The 5,000-nt window shown below is 41.0% G+C and overlaps 10 non-coding genes across 10 annotated transcripts; all 10 read left to right on the forward strand.

Annotated features, from left to right (window-relative positions):
- The first annotated feature begins 5 nt into the window (after positions 1-5).
- On the forward strand, positions 6-124 carry LOC128006110 (5S ribosomal RNA). The gene has a single exon (XR_008178742.1). It is a non-coding gene; the product is annotated as a 5S ribosomal RNA (ribosomal RNA).
- A 376-nt stretch (positions 125-500) lies between these two features.
- On the forward strand, positions 501-619 carry LOC128006225 (5S ribosomal RNA). Its single transcript, XR_008178855.1, has one exon. It is a non-coding gene; the product is annotated as a 5S ribosomal RNA (ribosomal RNA).
- Positions 620-977: 358 nt separating this feature from the next.
- On the forward strand, positions 978-1,096 carry LOC128008554 (5S ribosomal RNA). The gene has a single exon (XR_008180290.1). It is a non-coding gene; the product is annotated as a 5S ribosomal RNA (ribosomal RNA).
- A 514-nt stretch (positions 1,097-1,610) lies between these two features.
- LOC128008555 (5S ribosomal RNA) lies at positions 1,611-1,729 on the forward strand. Its single transcript, XR_008180291.1, has one exon. It is a non-coding gene; the product is annotated as a 5S ribosomal RNA (ribosomal RNA).
- Positions 1,730-2,112: 383 nt separating this feature from the next.
- On the forward strand, positions 2,113-2,231 carry LOC128006341 (5S ribosomal RNA). Its single transcript, XR_008178968.1, has one exon. It is a non-coding gene; the product is annotated as a 5S ribosomal RNA (ribosomal RNA).
- Positions 2,232-2,589: 358 nt separating this feature from the next.
- Positions 2,590-2,708, forward strand: LOC128008556 (5S ribosomal RNA). Its single transcript, XR_008180292.1, has one exon. It is a non-coding gene; the product is annotated as a 5S ribosomal RNA (ribosomal RNA).
- A 510-nt stretch (positions 2,709-3,218) lies between these two features.
- On the forward strand, positions 3,219-3,337 carry LOC128008557 (5S ribosomal RNA). Its single transcript, XR_008180293.1, has one exon. It is a non-coding gene; the product is annotated as a 5S ribosomal RNA (ribosomal RNA).
- A 510-nt stretch (positions 3,338-3,847) lies between these two features.
- On the forward strand, positions 3,848-3,966 carry LOC128006456 (5S ribosomal RNA). Its single transcript, XR_008179072.1, has one exon. It is a non-coding gene; the product is annotated as a 5S ribosomal RNA (ribosomal RNA).
- Positions 3,967-4,341: 375 nt separating this feature from the next.
- On the forward strand, positions 4,342-4,460 carry LOC128006573 (5S ribosomal RNA). Its single transcript, XR_008179108.1, has one exon. It is a non-coding gene; the product is annotated as a 5S ribosomal RNA (ribosomal RNA).
- A 358-nt stretch (positions 4,461-4,818) lies between these two features.
- On the forward strand, positions 4,819-4,937 carry LOC128008558 (5S ribosomal RNA). The gene has a single exon (XR_008180294.1). It is a non-coding gene; the product is annotated as a 5S ribosomal RNA (ribosomal RNA).
- Positions 4,938-5,000: the final 63 nt, after the last annotated feature.

Below are 5,000 nucleotides of genomic sequence, written 5' to 3' on the forward strand. Positions count from 1 at the left end.
TTTTCGCTTACGGCCATACCAACCTGGCTATGCCCGATCTCATCTGATCTCGGAAGCTAAGCAGGTTTGGGCCTGGTTAGTACTTGGATGGGAGACCGCCTGGGAATACCAGGTGCTGTAAGCTTTTTGGACATTTTTCACTTAGTATATAATAATTTTGCCAACAAATAGAGTCAATGCCCGATCTCTGAATCTTAGCAGGTTTAGGTCTGGTTAGCACTTTGATGAGAGACTGCCTGGGAATACCAGGTGCTTTAATCTCTTTGGAAAATTTCACGAATTATATAATAATCTTTCATTAAAAAAAAAAAAAAAAAAAAAAAAAGAGTCAATGTTCGATCTCTGAATCTTAGCAGGTTTAGGTATGGTTAGCACTTTGATGAGAGACTGCCTAGGAATACCAGGTGCTTTAAGCTTTTGGGTTTTCTTTCCTACTTATATAATGTACTGGCGATTAGATTGGCTGGTCTTTAAATAGCCCTCTCTTTGCTGCTGTCTTCGCTTACGGCCATACCAACCTGGCTATGCCCGATCTCATCTGATCTCGGAAGCTAAGCAGGTTTGGGCCTGGTTAGTACTTGGATGGGAGACCGCCTGGGAATACCAGGTGCTGTAAGCTTTTTGGACATTTTTCACTTAGTATATAATAATTTTGCCAAAAAATAGAGTCAATGCCCGATCTCTGAATATTAGCAGGTTTGGGCCTGGTTAGTACATGGATGGGAGACTGCCTGGGAATACCAGGTGCTGTAAGCTTTTTGGACATTTTTCACTTAGTATATAATAATTTTGCCAAAAAATAGAGTCAATGCCCGATCTCTGAATCTTAGCAGGTTTAGGTCTGGTTAGCACTTTGATGAGAGACTGCCTAGGAATACCAGGTGCTTTAAGCTTTTGGGTTTTCTTTCCTACTTATATAATGTACTGGCGATTAGATTGGCTGGTCTTTAAATAGCCCTCTCTTTGCTGCTGTCTTCGCTTACGGCCATACCAACCTGGCTATGCCCGATCTCGTCTGATCTCGGAAGCTAAGCAGGTTTGGGCCTGGTTAGTACTTGGATGGGAGACCGCCTGGGAATACCAGGTGCTGTAAGCTTTTCGGACATTTTTCACTTAGTATATAATAATTTTGCCAAAAAATAGAGTCAATGCCCGATCTCTGAATATTAACAGGTTTGGGCCTGGTTAGTACATGGATGGGAGACCGCCTGGGAATACCAGGTGCTGTAAGCTTTTTGGACATTTTTCACTTAGTATATAATAATTTTGCCAAAAAATAGAGTCAATGCCCGATCTCTGAATCTTAGCAGGTTTAGGTCTGGTTAGCACTTTGATGAGAGACTGCCTGGGAATACCAGGTGCTTTAATCTCTTTGGAAAATTTCACGAATAATATAATAATCTTTCTTTAAAAAAAAAAAAAAAAAAAAAAAAAAGGGTCAATGCCCGATCTCTGAATCTTAGCAGGTTTAGGTATGGTTAGCACTTTGATGAGAGACTGCCTAGGAATACCAGGTGCTTTAAGCTTTTGGGTTTTCTTTCCTACTTATATAATGTACTGGCGATTAGATTGGCTGGTCTTTAAATAGCCCTCTCTTTGCTGCTGTCTTCGCTTACGGCCATACCAACCTGGCTATGCCCGATCTCGTCTGATCTCGGAAGCTAAGCAGGTTTGGGCCTGGTTAGTACTTGGATGGGAGACCGCCTGGGAATACCAGGTGCTGTAAGCTTTTTGGACATTTTTCACTTAGTATATAATAATTTTGCCAAAAAATAGAGTCAATGCCCGATCTCTGAATCTTAGCAGGTTTAGGTCTGGTTAGCACTTTGATGAGAGACTGCCTGGGAATACCAGGTGCTTTAATCTCTTTGGAAAATTTCACGAATTATATAATAATCTTTCATTAAAAAAAAAAAAAAAAAAAAAAAAAAAAAAAAGAGTCAATGTTCGATCTCTGAATCTTAGCAGGTTTAGGTATGGTTAGCACTTTGATGAGAGACTGCCTAGGAATACCAGGTGCTTTAAGCTTTTGGGTTTTCTTTCCTACTTATATAATGTACTGGCGATTAGATTGGCTGGTCTTTAAATAGCCCTCTCTTTGCTGCTGTCTTCGCTTACGGCCATACCAACCTGGCTATGCCCGATCTCATCTGATCTCGGAAGCTAAGCAGGTTTGGGCCTGGTTAGTACTTGGATGGGAGACCGCCTGGGAATACCAGGTGCTGTAAGCTTTTTGGACATTTTTCACTTAGTATATAATAATTTTGCCAAAAAATAGAGTCAATGCCCGATCTCTGAATATTAGCAGGTTTGGGCCTGGTTAGTACATGGATGGGAGACTGCCTGGGAATACCAGGTGCTGTAAGCTTTTTGGACATTTTTCACTTAGTATATAATAATTTTGCCAAAAAATAGAGTCAATGCCCGATCTCTGAATCTTAGCAGGTTTAGGTCTGGTTAGCACTTTGATGAGAGACTGCCTAGGAATACCAGGTGCTTTAAGCTTTTGGGTTTTCTTTCCTACTTATATAATGTACTGGCGATTAGATTGGCTGGTCTTTAAATAGCCCTCTCTTTGCTGCTGTCTTCGCTTACGGCCATACCAACCTGGCTATGCCCGATCTCGTCTGATCTCGGAAGCTAAGCAGGTTTGGGCCTGGTTAGTACTTGGATGGGAGACCGCCTGGGAATACCAGGTGCTGTAAGCTTTTCGGACATTTTTCACTTAGTATATAATAATTTTGCCAAAAAATAGAGTCAATGCCCGATCTCTGAATATTAACAGGTTTGGGCCTGGTTAGTACATGGATGGGAGACCGCCTGGGAATACCAGGTGCTGTAAGCTTTTTGGACATTTTTCACTTAGTATATAATAATTTTGCCAAAAAATAGAGTCAATGCCCGATCTCTGAATCTTAGCAGGTTTAGGTCTGGTTAGCACTTTGATGAGAGACTGCCTGGGAATACCAGGTGCTTTAATCTCTTTGGAAAATTTCACGAATTATATAATAATCTTTCATTTAAAAAAAAAAAAAAAAAAAAAGAGTCAATGCCCGATCTCTGAATCTTAGCAGGTTTAGGTATGGTTAGCACTTTGATGAGAGACTGCCTAGGAATACCAGGTGCTTTAAGCTTTTGGGTTTTCTTTCCTACTTATATAATGTACTGGCGATTAGATTGGCTGGTCTTTAAATAGCCCTCTCTTTGCTGCTGTCTTCGCTTACGGCCATACCAACCTGGCTATGCCCGATCTCGTCTGATCTCGGAAGCTAAGCAGGTTTGGGCCTGGTTAGTACTTGGATGGGAGACCGCCTGGGAATACCAGGTGCTGTAAGCTTTTTGGACATTTTTCACTTAGTATATAATAATTTTGCCAAAAAATAGAGTCAATGCCCGATCTCTGAATATTAACAAGTTTGGGCCTGGTTAGTACATGGATGGGAGACTGCCTGGGAATACCAGGTGCTGTAAGCTTTTTGGACATTTTTCACTTAGTATATAATAATTTTGCCAAAAAATAGAGTCAATGCCCGATCTCTGAATCTTAGCAGGTTTAGGTCTGGTTAGCACTTTGATGAGAGACTGCCTGGGAATACCAGGTGCTTTAATCTCTTTGGAAAATTTCACGAATTATATAATAATCTTTCATTTAAAAAAAAAAAAAAAAAAAAAGAGTCAATGCCCGATCTCTGAATCTTAGCAGGTTTAGGTATGGTTAGCACTTTGATGAGAGACTGCCTAGGAATACCAGGTGCTTTAAGCTTTTGGGTTTTCTTTCCTACTTATATAATGTACTGGCGATTAGATTGGCTGGTCTTTAAATAGCCCTCTCTTTGCAGCAGTCTTCGCTTACGGCCATACCAACCTGGCTATGCCCGATCTCATCTGATCTCGGAAGCTAAGCAGGTTTGGGCCTGGTTAGTACTTGGATGGGAGACCGCCTGGGAATACCAGGTGCTGTAAGCTTTTTGGACATTTTTCACTTAGTATATAATAATTTTGCCAACAAATAGAGTCAATGCCCGATCTCTGAATCTTAGCAGGTTTAGGTCTGGTTAGCACTTTGATGAGAGACTGCCTGGGAATACCAGGTGCTTTAATCTCTTTGGAAAATTTCACGAATTATATAATAATCTTTCATTAAAAAAAAAAAAAAAAAAAAAAAAGAGTCAATGTTCGATCTCTGAATCTTAGCAGGTTTAGGTATGGTTAGCACTTTGATGAGAGACTGCCTAGGAATACCAGGTGCTTTAAGCTTTTGGGTTTTCTTTCCTACTTATATAATGTACTGGCGATTAGATTGGCTGATCTTTAAATAGCCCTCTCTTTGCTGCTGTCTTCGCTTACGGCCATACCAACCTGGCTATGCCCGATCTCATCTGATCTCGGAAGCTAAGCAGGTTTGGGCCTGGTTAGTACTTGGATGGGAGACCGCCTGGGAATACCAGGTGCTGTAAGCTTTTTGGACATTTTTCACTTAGTATATAATAATTTTGCCAAAAAATAGAGTCAATGCCCGATCTCTGAATATTAGCAGGTTTGGGCCTGGTTAGTACATGGATGGGAGACTGCCTGGGAATACCAGGTGCTGTAAGCTTTTTGGACATTTTTCACTTAGTATATAATAATTTTGCCAAAAAATAGAGTCAATGCCCGATCTCTGAATCTTAGCAGGTTTAGGTCTGGTTAGCACTTTGATGAGAGACTGCCTAGGAATACCAGGTGCTTTAAGCTTTTGGGTTTTCTTTCCTACTTATATAATGTACTGGCGATTAGATTGGCTGGTCTTTAAATAGCCCTCTCTTTGCTGCTGTCTTCGCTTACGGCCATACCAACCTGGCTATGCCCGATCTCGTCTGATCTCGGAAGCTAAGCAGGTTTGGGCCTGGTTAGTACTTGGATGGGAGACCGCCTGGGAATACCAGGTGCTGTAAGCTTTTCGGACATTTTTCACTTAGTATATAATAATTTTGCCAAAAAATAGAGTCAATGCCCGATCT

The sequence above is a fragment of the Carassius gibelio genome, chromosome B22 (genome assembly GCF_023724105.1).
Source record: "Carassius gibelio isolate Cgi1373 ecotype wild population from Czech Republic chromosome B22, carGib1.2-hapl.c, whole genome shotgun sequence".
Lineage (NCBI taxonomy): Eukaryota > Metazoa > Chordata > Actinopteri > Cypriniformes > Cyprinidae > Carassius > Carassius gibelio.